The following is a 14,119-nucleotide window of genomic DNA, read 5'->3' as shown; positions in this document are numbered from 1 at the left end:
TACCGAGGACACAGGAAAGAAACAAACAGAACTGGGAACTAAACTAATGGTAGTCTCATTCCTTCCACCCCTCTGCCCGTTTTCCCTCTGAGGCAAGGACAGACACAAACAGGTACAAAACATGAGAACAACGTACATGAAACAAATCAAAAACCACAATGAGCAAGAAGATAGAAAATTATCTCATTACACAACAAGATGTGAATATCTTGAGTTCATAAATCTTAAATTTATTTAAAAGAACCTTACACAAAAAACCCACAACCAGTATTCCAGTTTCAATCCAAAAAAAATCACAACTGACATTCCATTTTAAACCCATAGGAACATCAGACTTGCAAGGACTTTTTCAGATGTCGGGTCATGGTAGGACTAGAGGGAATGGATTAAAACTAGAGATGGGTCAATTCAGACTGGACGTTAGGAAGAAGTTCTTCACCATGAGGGTGGTGAGACACTGGAACAGGTTGCCCAGAGAGGTGGTGGAAGCCCCATCCCTGGATGTCTTTAAGGCCAGGCTGGACGGGGCTCTGAGCAACCTGATCTAGTGGGAGGTGTCCCTGCCCGTGGCAGGGGGATTGGAACTGGATGATCTTTAAGGTCCCTTCCAACCCTGACAATTGTATGATTCTAGGATTAACAGCCGGTGACAGTATGGAGTATCGCACATGCGCAGCACTGAATCTGAACTCCCCCATCTAAGAGCAGCCTACGAAGGCTCAGCAAGTTCAGTGACCCCCTGCCAGAACCCAGTTGGCTTCCCTGAGAGTTTGGAAAGGTGATCTGATTGAGGAATTTCAATATTGTTTACATTATTGCCCTACCAATAGCATAAAAAGCCAGTTTTGACTACTGCGTAATTCTTGGCAAGAAGGGTAAGGGAGGGGGGACAAAAAAATGCAGGTGGAAGAAAGAAATTCCTTGGTCTGGCATTACTGGGAGGGAGAGGAACACAAAACCACACACACAAATGAAAAAATAACCTATATTCACATCTTCAAATCAAAAAACCAAAAGCCAGCATGGCTTTTAAGAGTTTCAAACTTGAAGACACATTATGCTTAAGAACAACACAGCAGCTTATTGAGGAGATTCAAAGTAGTTTGGAAAGAGTTAAATCTTTTAAGAGGAGTCCTAGATGTGCACTGTTGTCCTCAATGTAACCTCCCTTCCGCTGCTCTGACCTGGTCGCTCCCTTACTTAATTCCTTACATGTATTCCTCTCACTGTCCGAAGAGAATTCAAGTTACTAATATACTCCTGAGCATATTTTCTATTCTCTGGTCTAACAGTCAGTTACCAAAATAGCTTTTCTATTCTTCCAGTGTCATTTTTGGACCATTTCCTACTCTCATTATATAACCACAGACCTCTACTTTAAAAGGGAATCTCATTTTATCACAGGAAGTCAATGCCCCAGGGGAAAAAACATCAAGAAGTCTGCAGTATGTTTAAATAAGACACAGCATCAGCTGATGCCAGCCGGAGTTAGGATTTTTAGGAGCACTGTATTAAATTACGTGTGACAATCAACTGTCAAACAGCCTTTTTAAAAGGTCTTTGATGCAAAAAGGAAAACCACCCTACATTCAGTACCTTCAAGGGGCTATAAATGGGATTTGGTGGGAAAGAAACACAAATAAGGGAGGAAAACAGCAGCACAGCTTAGATGTGAGTTCAGGCAGACGCAAAGAATAGAGAAATGGACAGAGGAGCACAGCAGGAGTAAAGTAGCAGAGTAGAACCTGTAGCACAAACACAGGTCATGGTAATTAAGAAAAAAACTAAATCAGCACTTTAGAACTAAAGGCCTTTGTCAAACATGTACGGAGCTTTAATGTACAAGGTGGCTCTCTGCTGTGAGTTGAGAAATTCAGCTTTTCTTGTTTAGGGCATCACAACCATTTACTAATCCATCGTTACCTGAACATGATTGTAGGAGATTCTGCCAGCAGAGAGGAGCGTGCATTAACTGCAGACTAGATTAAAAATGGAAAATCCTAGGGAAGTTACCATCTCCAGTGATAACCAGTACTGGATGCAGAGGAGCCTGCAAGAGTTACGTTTAGAGACAAGTACAGAAGGATGTGCCCATAGGGCAAGTCTTTTAGCAAGAACAGCAATTACTGTTATTTTGGCAAGTTAAAAATATTAGCTGGAAAAAACTAAGCTTAGAATCACAAGGAGTTTCTTTATGTTCCCCAACTCTTTGAAATTCATAATTTATTCTTTCTAGGAGAGAGAAATCGCACAGAAGCTGCCAGCAAAGGAACACAACAGATCAAAATAATATAAAATACCATGAGTTAAAGAGTTGTTAGCTTTAAAAACAAGACGACAACTACTGATGCAACAAAAGAACAGTTGATCAATAATTTTTTTTTTTTAAACACCATTAACATCCACAGGTCTCAAACGAGTATAGAGCTTAATTTGGTTTTCCTCAACCAGTCAATGCCATACAATACTCTTCTATATTAAGATGGAGAACTATTATTCCTAATAAAAGCACTGTTACTTTCAAGAGGAAGCACAAGCCTAAAAAGGCTACTTTGAGGCAAATTATAGAATCTCTCCTTAAAAGTGAATTCCCAAGCTGAAAATAATTTGGACTAAAAGCAAATAAGCTAGAGTTACATCGAAGCAGTGCTAATGCAGATATACATCCCTATAAATCCAGTCAGCCATTCACCAATTACACCAATGTGAGCTACTAAGAGGGTCACTCCAGGACAAATATGTAATCCCCAATGTGACACTTGATCCTATTGCCCTACATGCTCTGTCCAAATCCCAATGCAAAAAAACAACAAAACAACACATTTCACCTAAAAGACCAGTTAAAAAAAAAATCCAGTCCTCAGAACACAAGATGGATACATCCTTTAATTCTCATGCCATAAATACTTAAATAGCTTAAAATACAGTGTAAGAAAAAAATTATATATATGCTTTAAGCATAAAGATGTCCTGAAAAAACTAACACTGCAGATTACGTACACTGTAGCTTCATATGTAAATGCAAATTTGTTAGATAAAATATAGCTTGAGCCACCCACAGCATCCTACAGAGTTCCCATCATTGTGGTGTTACAGTAGCACCACCTGATACATATATTGGGTGACAAACATTACGACCTGTCATCCCAAAAGCATTTAATGCGAGATTTAAACCTCGACAATGATTACTAGTTTTACAGACACCCTGGTGATCACGTCCCATCATCGTGTCCAACTGCGCTGCTGCAGGTGGAACCAACTTCCACTTCAGGAGCCACATTCTGCAAGCCCCAGCAGGAGCACAGACACTCAAGTCACAAGTACCAATTGCTGGGCTGCGATTCCTCCAGAATCCCAAGATCATTTTAAAGGTTTCTTCTTACATCCCACCTTTCTTTCCAGAGGTTTCTCCCTGCCTTTGCAGGGATAAAAGAAAACATTAGCACGTATGAAGTTATAATCTAAGTAATTCTTCTGTAACTTACATTACAACCTGTTGTTGGATTCCTAACATAAATATATTTAAGTTACTACCGGATATTTAAATCGCTTTAAAATCCACAGCTCTTGTTAAGTGAGAAGTCCAAATTATCTAGCTCTTAACATCTAGAGCCTTTTTCTTAATTGCTTTGATTCATGACCAAGAAGAGAAACGATTCACCCCCACCACAAAAGTCAAAAGGAAGGAAGAGCCGATGACTCAGTTCTTTGTCTTTGCCTCTTAAATCTGCAGAGTCTAATTCAAAGCCTCTGCTGGAACTGGCATATGGATTTTTGTCTTTGCTCTTCCACAGTTTTGAAGTGTCCAATTACTTTCACTACTATTAATTAGCTAGCTACGGACAGCAGAAGAACTTTCCCGGGATCCCTTAAGACCAGTGCAGACAAGCATAGGAGCATCTTTAAAAAGAGCATTGCACTTCGTAAAACCGCAATAGAGAAATAGCCTTTACAGAGTCAGAAGATTTGAGAGAAGTAGAATACTGAAGGTCAAAAAAAAAATAATAAAATAAAAACACACAAATAAGAGGAGGGCTCAGAAGGGATGAAAGAAAAAAAAGAAGGAAGAAAAAACAACACAAAAATCACCAAACACCAGTCAGCAACAACAGTAAGAAAAGTTCCAAACTGGAGATTCGTGTGTTTGGTGTTAACACCATTTCAGTTCCACAGAAAGGGAACCTTAGCGTAGACAGTAATCAGGTTACAGGCAAGATTAATCACTTACAACTGCTAACAACTATGCTTAAAAATGCTTTCCGTAAGCTGCTGTTTGCAACAGGGTTTTCCCTCCAAATTTCTAACGGCGTTTCAGATCCAGCATCATTAATAATGTCAGAGGACTGCTCAAGCGTACACCAAGCCATACATACCCACATGGGAACAGAGCATGTGAGAACTTCCTGAGCGGACATCGTTAGTCACTGTCAAAAGCACCTATGAGACCAGGTGGACCTTTAGCCTAACCCCTGATAAAGAGCCTTCTACCCAGCAGCAGACCTCTTCTTCCTCTCAGTGTGCCTGAAACACACTCAAATTTAAACTACTAACAGCTAGAATCTTAGAAAATGCATGGTACTTTCCAGAGGGGATTAAAGGAAAACTATCAGTAAAGCACAAGTTTCAGATTTCCATTAACATCCCAGCACACCTGGCAGCTCAAGCCGTTCCAATCGAAGGTACATGTGTTTGGAGTTGGATTTTACACCCCAAGCCTCAATGCTTTGCACTGCTGTTATGCAGTTGTGCCAGCAGCAGTGCTTCTCCATCGCATTTTCCCCAAAAGAAAGACAGTTTGGTGTAGGCTTGGCACCCCCTTCCCCAACTATTTGTTTCTAACTTCCCCTTTAATAGAATTGATGGGGGTCCTAAAAATAGTTGTAGAAATCCCACCTGATCACTGACCGTTTTTATAGCATGGAGAGTTATGTTAGCATAACAGCGTGATTAAAAAAAAAAAGTAATGTGAAAGAAGGCTGGAATCTCAAGACAATTTTGTTATAGGGGAAAAAAAAAAGCCATAACATGTAAACAAACTCGCAGTATCACACTCCTAGAAGGACAAACTGCTGGAGTATCTACAGCAAGGAGATAGAGTTAGACATTCCACAGTTTGTGCAAGAAACAAGTGACAAGCTGTGGGGGGATGGGGGGGGGAAGAAAAGGAAATAAGAACAACTAAAAGCACATGCATGTTTTTCTGCCCCTTTCAGGGGATTTTAAGCATTTCACAAACATCAGTTAAATTACACTAAGAAATGTGCTACAATCCTTCGTTTGTGAGCCAAGGATTCGAAACCGCAGTGGGCGGTGGGGATGAAACCCAGCACACTCGGAAGGCAGCACCCCCAGCACCAGAGGGTCTGCACTAACAAACCTGAACTGATCTCATATTCTAGCCCTTCAGGAGTCATAACTTAAGAGTATGTAAACATACTTTGAAATTCATCTGATAAATGCTCCCATAGTTTTACTTTGTTTAAAGCAAATGTCAACACCCTAAATTCAGCTGAAAAACAGCTTTTCAAGATGATGTAGCTCTAATGCAATTTTACAAAAGGAACAATGACTCACTCCCAGGCGGGAATGTGTTGGAAGTGTATGACCTAATGCTCAGAAAGAAGCTTGCTTTTTCAAAAAGATCCAACTTTAATATGTACAGTATCTCCCCAACAAGTAAAGTTTTAAAGAGGGAGAGTTTTTACACAAGGGAATTTACAAGATTACCTCTTTTTTTTTTTTTTGCTTTTCCCCCCCACTTTTAATTAGTCCTTGCCAAATCCAATCAGTCTATATGGAAGCAGTTCTCCTACCCTTAATTTCGGGCTAAAACCAGTCATCTTCCCACAGAATTACATCCATGTATGGCTCCCTCTCCAGCCTATTTTACCCCAGACCATTAGAGGCAAGGACAGCACCAACCCAATATGCCAACCATCATGAGATGATCATCATCAAATGCAGATGGAGGCGTTAAAATTAAACATTAGTACACACCAGATATGAAACATTAGCAAGCTATGAGCACTTGACTGACTCGCAAGACAAGCCTACTTCATGTTCAACTGGATTCCTGACAATCTTGCTAAGGATCCTCTATCTGTGAAGGGCTGATTTTTAAGATTTTCTGTTCAGACAGCAGCTGCAGGGCTTACTGAAGAATTTGCCTGTTGTAACAATATAGAGCCCAGAATTATTTGATGCATTTATAAAGCCCAGTGACCATCCCTTGGGTCTGAGCCTGCATTGTTCTCAGTCTGTCTTCTGCTCATACTTGCAAATACTCTGGATAGAAGGAGCAAAGTGTAGGTGGAGAATGGGAGTGAGTGACACAGGCTAATCAGGATTTTAATCATGCTAATGGATGTGATTAACTGCATACTCCTCCTAGAAGCTTCCTGCAGCTACACATGAGTAGCTTGATAGCCAGAATGCAGCATGAGTGAACTGCTCATCCCATTTTAATCTCCAACTACACTATGCGTGTCACGTCATCCGGAGTGCAAGGATATACCTAATACTTAACCTTATTTCCACCCACATATCAAATCTTCCACCGCGCCAACACAATCATTTTGGGCAGGGTACAATGACTCCAGACCTGTGTTTGTCTATGCTAAAGGCTCTTTACAAAAAGAGTTAGTGCTCCAAGAGACTGGAAATCCAACCTTCGCAGAGGAAAGCTAATACAGGGCCTATTGCATTACACAAACCTGCCTGAATAATGCAGCTACAACTGTTTGGGGTTGGGTTTTTTTTTGTTGCTAGCTTCATCCAAATCACAGGGACATTGTTAGCTTTATCTCAAAGTCAGTATCTTGCTAGTCCTTGGGAGAAGTACTAATTCAGCAGCTGCCACCCTCTCAGAGGGAAATTCCTAAGAGGCCAGGCAAGGATTAAAAGAGCAATAAGAAACAGCCTTTTCCAATAGCTAGGAGGTTGGGTAGGCAGGGAAGAAATCAGACCCTTCCCTCCCCATTTCTAGGGGAGGATGCACGTAAAGCAACAGATAAGTGACTCACAGTCCTCCCACCTTCCAGCAGTATTTCAAGGGAAGAATGTGTATTATGGAGTTTGAATATACTATCATTTACATATACATCCCTTTTTCATCTAGATAGTAGGCTTACACTTCCCATTAACACAGTATCTCCCATGTTTTCTAGGGACATTCTGCTCTCAAGCATACCAACGTTTACAAAATACGGGCTTGTATGAGAACACACATAGTTTAACAACTTATGCAGAGGAGTCCAGGACAAATCTTGTTTGGGAACAGATCCTCCCCCAGTCCGCCAAACCCTTAGCACTATCCTGATATATTTTTTAAGAGTGCTAGAACTTAAATACTACTTAAGCAGCACAGTAATGTCTGTCCGTAATCCTCTGGGGCTAGAATTCCCAATAATTTTAAATAACTTTAATATTTCCTAACATTTAAGTTTCAAAAACTTCATTAAGAAGCCTCCTCAGGAGCAACAGAAGACACAAGTGTGAGCCAGAAGTATTTTATTCTTATTGTTACCAAGTTAAAATCTGCATAACATCTACAGCAATTGATTTCACTGACCTTTTCTTCCCACAAGAAATTCTTTTACACATACAAAATACTAAGTCATGAAATTGACTTCTGAGTTGTAGGAGGCTGAAGAAATTCCCCACAAGGGAAACAGGAGTTTGCCTGCTGTGTGAGCCTACCTGAACGCATTATTCACATGGGCTGTACTTTGTTCAACCCAGCTTTTATGCCACCTCCTCAAGAGCCTGATCCAAAGTACATCCACCCTTTCTTCTGGGAGATGAACTCTCTGTAGATGATGGCAGTGACAATGGCTCAGGCTCAAGCTGTTCTGCCACTATGCTGTCTGCTGTAATCACAGATCCCTGCATTTCTCTGATCTACAGGTGAGTGTAATTTAATTTGCCTTCGAGGAAAAAGAAAAAGCACAAAGAAAATCAGTTCTATTGTACTGTTAAGACACAAGGAAGCCATATACACAGACATCTGACTAAGAAGGAGATTGATCTATTTTAGTTGGGACAGGAAGTGTAAACACGAAACCTACAGGAAATAACTATCTGCCTTTCAGAGCAATATTAGCTTCTTCAAGTTTGCCTTTGAAACCCCAGAAGCACATACACAAAATATAATTTTGTTGTTGCCAGTCTGATTGTAGACAGCATGATGAGTAAAGTGCCTTGAACTCTTCATTCTCAGAGGAGGAGACTGGAATTTTATCTTCCAATCTATGTCTGGACCAGCAAAATAAATTATTCAGGATTTTTCTGGACCAAAACAAGGTATAGTTATACATTATTTGGCTTTTAAGTAACCATCACTTTCATTTGAATTGCAAGTAGCTCAAATTCATCTTGACATTCTTACACCCTGTCTGACCAGTGGTTTCCCTTAGTCATAAGTTTGGCATATGTACAGACTTCCAAATTCTGATATCAGTGCTATGTACATAGAGACAAATGTAGTCTAAGTACCGACTTATTAGCTGAAGATCTCAAAAGAGAGTTTAGTAAACAGGAGGTACGCTTAAAAACAGTACACGAGAGCAAGAACAGCGCTAACAGCAATGGGTCCAAACTAGACCTGAACTCTGCAGGAATTCAAATCTGATTTAATGGCTCAGATTCATCTATTTCTCAGGAACAGAGGTAACCACGAAAATACTACAGGGGTTGAGACCTCAAATATAATTATAGCTCCATTCCCTAAAATTAAGGCTGTGTCAGCCCTTTTACAAACACCAGAAAGAATACGTAATTCATTTGTTTAAATTCATCAGACTTCATAAAACGAGCTTAAGACTGGAAATCAAGTCATATCCCACCCTCCACACAGCCCTGCCTACCGCCCTTTCAAAAAACCAAGTTAATTCTATTTTCATTGTTTTTCTGTTGATCAGGATGTCTTGTGCCTATGCTGTTGGAGGTGTGGGGGGGGTGTTTAATATCATGATAGAATGAACAGATTAAGCAATACTTTGGTATTTAAAACCCAGACTTAACTGTCAAGTGTCCCCAGAAGGACAACAAATGAGCACTCTAAACCCAAGTACTTCAGAAGTAGCATTGCCATCTTTAAATGACACTTACCACTACTGTAAGGCTTGGCATACACAGATACCAGAGTAAGTCCAAGCTGGTTTCAACAGTTTATGGGAGCCTGTCGTGTGATTATTCACCTCCTGGTCTCTTTGCTCCACTCTCTACGATGCCCACAGCCAACTCATACAAAGCAGCGGGCAAGGGCTAAAGTGATGCATTTACCCACAACACCACGTTACTCATAACCTTCAAAGTTTCCCACAGACAAATTAGGCAACTTGTTAAAACAGATCTCCAGATATCCTGCAAGGGTGAGGTTCTGCAGTTCCCAGAGCTGAGCCATGGTGTTCACCACTCCTCGGAGCCTGCCCGAGGATCACCGGCCAGCAACATGGAAATTGACTGACGGAGTCATTAGCTTTTAAGAAACAATCTGATAAAGTCAGATATTAAAGCTTCAATGAGTATCCGCTGGCATAAGCATACTACCAACAGGCTTCCCATTTGTTCTTTAAGGACAAGAGTGACTTAATCCTCTCTCTAATATCATCTGAGGACTCGGGGGGGAACAAGAGGTGACCCACAAAACTGTACCCATGGCAACACTGTGCTCTAGCTGAACTTGCAGGGCCGTGATCTTCAAACCACTGACACTTCTTTGTATTATTTGATATTTCCCTGATGTCATCTCTGCAGAGACACATAATACAGATTTAATAATACCCATGCCCTTCAGTTTTAGAGTCAACAATCACATTCGCAAACAGATCAACTATTCCGCCTTCAAACTTATTATTTGTCACTAACGTGTAATTATTACCAAACAAAACAAAAGACACAGGATATTGCTGCTATTGTAAAAGCAAGTCAGTTAAGCTCTGTTTAAAACAGAAAAAGCCCATCTCTTCTAGCGTGAGGAAGGCAAGAAAAAAGATAAAAGTTAAAAATAAAGAAGTCCACGAATCCTCCAAAATGCATCTGAAAGGGTAACCAGAAATTTCACCAGTTCTCTTACAGAAAACAAACAAAAAAATAAAGGCAATTTTAACACAGACAGCTCTTTCCAGACAATATCATTTTTATCATAATTGTATTGCTATGTTGAATATTTTCAAGTCATGATTTACTTTTCTTTCTCAAATAAAGGAAAAGTTAATCAAGCTACAACAGCACCTTATATGTATAATACCAGTAAAATATACCCTACCAGATGGAATAATCAAACCCTAGCAAAGAGGAAATAAGCTTTCCAGTTGTAAAACTCCAGCCCAGTCCTGTCCTTTCACTTTAAGAATTGAAGCTACAGTAGCATCACACACAGAGGGGGCACAGGGAGGCACCGAGCAAGGCTTGCTATTCCACAAGCTGAAACACTGAGAAAGTGCTTAGATGTCTGTTACGTTCTTCAAGAAGCCTTTCAGATACCCTGCTGAAATTGTAAGCTGGGAAGAACATGGTTCACTGAATATGGGATTCCAGCTTCAAATGAAAAAAAACTTTAAAAAAAAAAGATAAAATAAGTGAGTTTATTTGTTGAATACATACAGGAATCAGGGGAAAGAAATAAGAGGGAGCAACCAAGTGAGAATTATCAAGAACATAAAAAAAAACCCAACAAAACCAAAACCCAACATCTAAATTCAGGTTTAATATGTTCACAGATCATGCATCTAACACACCCCTGCAAGAGAAGTAGATTTTACGACAAAGCATACTACCTACAGCGAGATACACTTAGAAACAGTTTTTGGCAGTAGAACAGCATCTTCAGAACCAAAAAGACTTCGCTGTCAGGAGTTGAAAAACTTACTAGCAGCAATCTTCCATCATGCTGCAGCAAACGTTTGTTTAACACTTACAACTACAACTGTTCCTTCTAAAAGGAGCTTGCTCATCCTGAAAGCGGGCCCAACCTAGAGAAAGAGAGGGCTGCTGGACCGCGCCGACGGCAGGGACACGCTGCCATGTAGGCCTCGAGCGCGGCATCCACCCGGCTCGCCACACCCATCGCACCCAAGAGCCAGCGGCGAGCACTGCGGAGGCTCATCCATCCCTCCTGCGCGCCCCACTTACAGCACCGAGGTCCCCTGATGCAAGGCCGCCGCCATCCTTATAAAAGCAGGGAAGGAGACTGGCCCAAGAGAAGGATGGCGGGGAAGGGCGAGGCAGGCGTGGGGGGAAAAACCACCTTATGCAAAGTTTTGAGAGGTCCCAACGAGAAGTGACGAGTCACAGCGCTGCCCTTGACCAAAAAAAACCGCGTTTCCTATGCGTTTGGGAGGGGGGACAGCTCTAAAAGAGCTCTGTTTAAAATAAAACACAAGCGGCAGCCCTCCCAAGGATCACCTCAGCCTCTCGCCCTCTCCCCCGCCTCCCCAACGCAACAAAGCCGCTCCCCGGCGGCTCCCCCTTCCTCCGGGATCACCCAGGCACAAATTCCCCCAGGCAGATGCTCTCCCGATGCTCCGGGCGCCCCCTGCCCCCACCACCGCCCCACAACTCCCCTGTCACCCACCGCGCCGCAGCCCGGCCCGCCCCGGCTCCAACCGCCCCCCACCCCCCCGCGCTTCCTCCTCGCCCCTCACAAAAGACCCGGCAGCGCTGCCGGCCCACTCGGCCCCTCACGGCCCCTCAGGCCGCCCGCCATCCCCACAAGGGCGAGGCCGGAGCCCCCCGCGCCCGGACCGGGCCGCCCTTCCATCGTCTCAGAGGGCGCCGCACCCGCTCCACGCTCCGAGAGGGGTACCCCCGCGCCCCTCTCCCCACCCGCAGTCCCCCTTCCCCGGTGGCTCTTACCGGAGGCGCAGAGGGGCGCGGGGAGGCTGCCGCCGGGACGGAGCCGCCTGCCGAGTGCCGCTCTCCCCTGCGGGCCCGGCCGGGGGAGAAGGAGGGAACGAAGCCGCCGCTGGCCTCACGCCGAACGCACTACCCTGCTAGCGCCGCGGGCGGGCCCTCTGTCTCTCGTCCAATGGGACCGCGCCGCGCCCGCCACCCGCCAATCCCCGTCAGCGCGGGCGGTGCAGGGGCGGGGCGGCCGGCGGGCGGGTCTGAGGCGGTGCTGCAGTGACAGGGCAGCGGGGTAGGGTGCGGCGCGGAGGGGGCCATGGCGCTGGGTGGGGCGGGGCGGGGCCGGGCCGAGGGGAGGGGGGGAACGGCGAGGCGGGGGGCTGAGGGGAAGGGGTACGGCTGAGGGGCGGCGGGGCGAAGGGAAGGGCCTGAGGGGGAACGGAGAGGGGAGGTGGCCGGGGGGAGGAGGTGTGGGCAGGCGAGGTGGGAGAGTTTGGGCTGAGGGGGGATAGGGGCCTGGGGGGCCATGGCTGAGGGGAAGCAGAGGGGGCTGAGAGGGCATGGCTGAGGAGAGAAGGGGCTGAGGGGACGTGGTTGAGGAGAGAGGGGGCCAAAGGAACATGGCTGAGGGGGATGGGGACCCTGGAGGGACATGGCTGAGGGGGACAGGGACCTGAAGGGACATGGCTGAAGAGAGAGGGGGCCAAAGGAACATGGCTGCAGGGGATAGGGCCCTGGGGGCATGTGGCTGAGGAGAGAGGGGACCAAAGCAACATGGCTGAGGAGGACAGGGAGGACCTGGAGAGACATGGCTGAGGAGAGAGGGGGGTGAGGGGACATGGCTGAGGGGAAGCAGAGAGGGGACGTTTGGGCTGAGGGGAATAGGGGCCGGGGGCATGGCTGAGGAGAGAGGGAGCTGTGGGGACATGGCTGTGGAGACGGGACCAGGGAAACATGGCTGAGGAGAAGTGGGGAGAGGGCTGAGAGGATGTGGCTAGGGGGGAAAGGAGCTGAGGGGAAGCGGTGAGGGGAGATGGCAGCAAGGGCACTTGGAGGTGACAGAGAAGGGCCCAAGGGGATGTGGTGAGAGAACATAGGGGTGAGGGAACATGGGGCTGTCAGGCCGGAGCTCAGCTGGGGAGGCCCCCAGTGCTGTCAGGGGTGATGGATGTCTTTGCAGCAGTGCTTTGGAGTTGATGCAGTCTCTGGGGGTTGGTAAGACCAGGTCCCCTCCCCAGGCAGGGGGGAGCAACACCTGCATTAGTGTGTGTGCAGTGCTGACACACAGTGACGAAGAGCAAGTGACACATTTCGATTCCTGGCAGCAAAGCATTGTCATCTCACCTTTGAGGACCAAGATGGTTGCTTGCAGAGACAGAGAAGTTTGCAGGTGGATGATGGCCAACAGGGGATGAAGGAGATCCCATGGGTTGGGGAGGGTGAGGTGGGGCAGGAAAGGACTACATTTGGCAAAGGAGAGGTTGTCCTGAGAGCACGTGCATGCTTACATCGGACAGGAGGACTCATCCAGCCGAAGCAGCTGGAAGGAGGCTTACTGTAAAACATTGTGTCCAGGGACAGATGGAGAGTTCACACACCCTTCCAGGTGGATGAACAACTCGTCCTTTTGCTTAGATTCCACCATGGCCCTTCTGGACCAGAAACTCCACCTCCTGCAGGAGGACAGGAGAACAAGGTATAGGGATGAAATGTAGATAGTAGGATGGTAAGTGATGAAAAAACGTGCTGTTTACAGCAGGCATAGTTGTAGAACCATAGAATCACAGAGCTGGAAGGGACCTTAAGGATCATCAAGTTCCACCCCCTGCCCTGGGCAGGGACACCTCCCACCAGCCCAGGTTGCTCCAAGCCCCGTCCAACCTGCCCTTGAACCCCTCCAGGGATGGGGCAGCCACAGCTTCTCTGGGCAACCTGGGCCAGGGGCTCACCCCCCTCACAGCCAACAATTTCTGCCTCACATCTCATCTCAATCTCCCCTCTGTCAGTGGAAAACCCTTCCCCCTCGTCCCATGGCTCCCCTCCCTGCTCCAGAGTCCCTCCCCAGCTTTCCTGGAGCCCCTTGAGGGACTGGAAGGGGCTGGAAGGTCTCCCCGGAGCCTTCTCTTCTCCAGGCTGAACCCCCCCAGCTCTCTCAGCCTGTCCCCACAGCAGAGGGGCTCCAGCCCTCCCAGCATCTCCGGGGCCTCCTCTGGCCCCGCTCCAACAGCTCCGTGTCTCTCCTGTGCTGAGGCCCCAGCGCTGGAGGCAGCAC

The 14,119-nt window shown here is 45.7% G+C and overlaps 1 protein-coding gene across 14 annotated transcripts in view; it reads right to left on the bottom strand.

The window, feature by feature from the left end:
* MAP4 (microtubule associated protein 4) overlaps window positions 1-12,003 on the bottom strand; it is a 170,282-nt gene extending 158,279 nt beyond the window's left edge. For 13 of the 14 annotated variants that reach the window (XM_074573810.1, XM_074573816.1, XM_074573820.1 and 10 more), the window contains exon 1: window positions 11,857-12,003. The gene's annotated coding sequence lies outside the window, so the exon portion shown is untranslated. The remainder of the gene's footprint in view (window positions 1-11,856) is intronic. The other variant, XM_074573809.1, reaches the window with a different exon arrangement.
* Between the last annotated feature and the right edge of the window lie 2,116 nt (window positions 12,004-14,119).

This window comes from Larus michahellis, chromosome 2 (genome assembly GCF_964199755.1).
Source record: "Larus michahellis chromosome 2, bLarMic1.1, whole genome shotgun sequence".
Taxonomy (NCBI): Eukaryota; Metazoa; Chordata; class Aves; order Charadriiformes; family Laridae; genus Larus; species Larus michahellis.
Note: the sequence above shows the minus strand (reverse complement) of the source record. Positions and strands in the feature narration are given on the sequence as shown.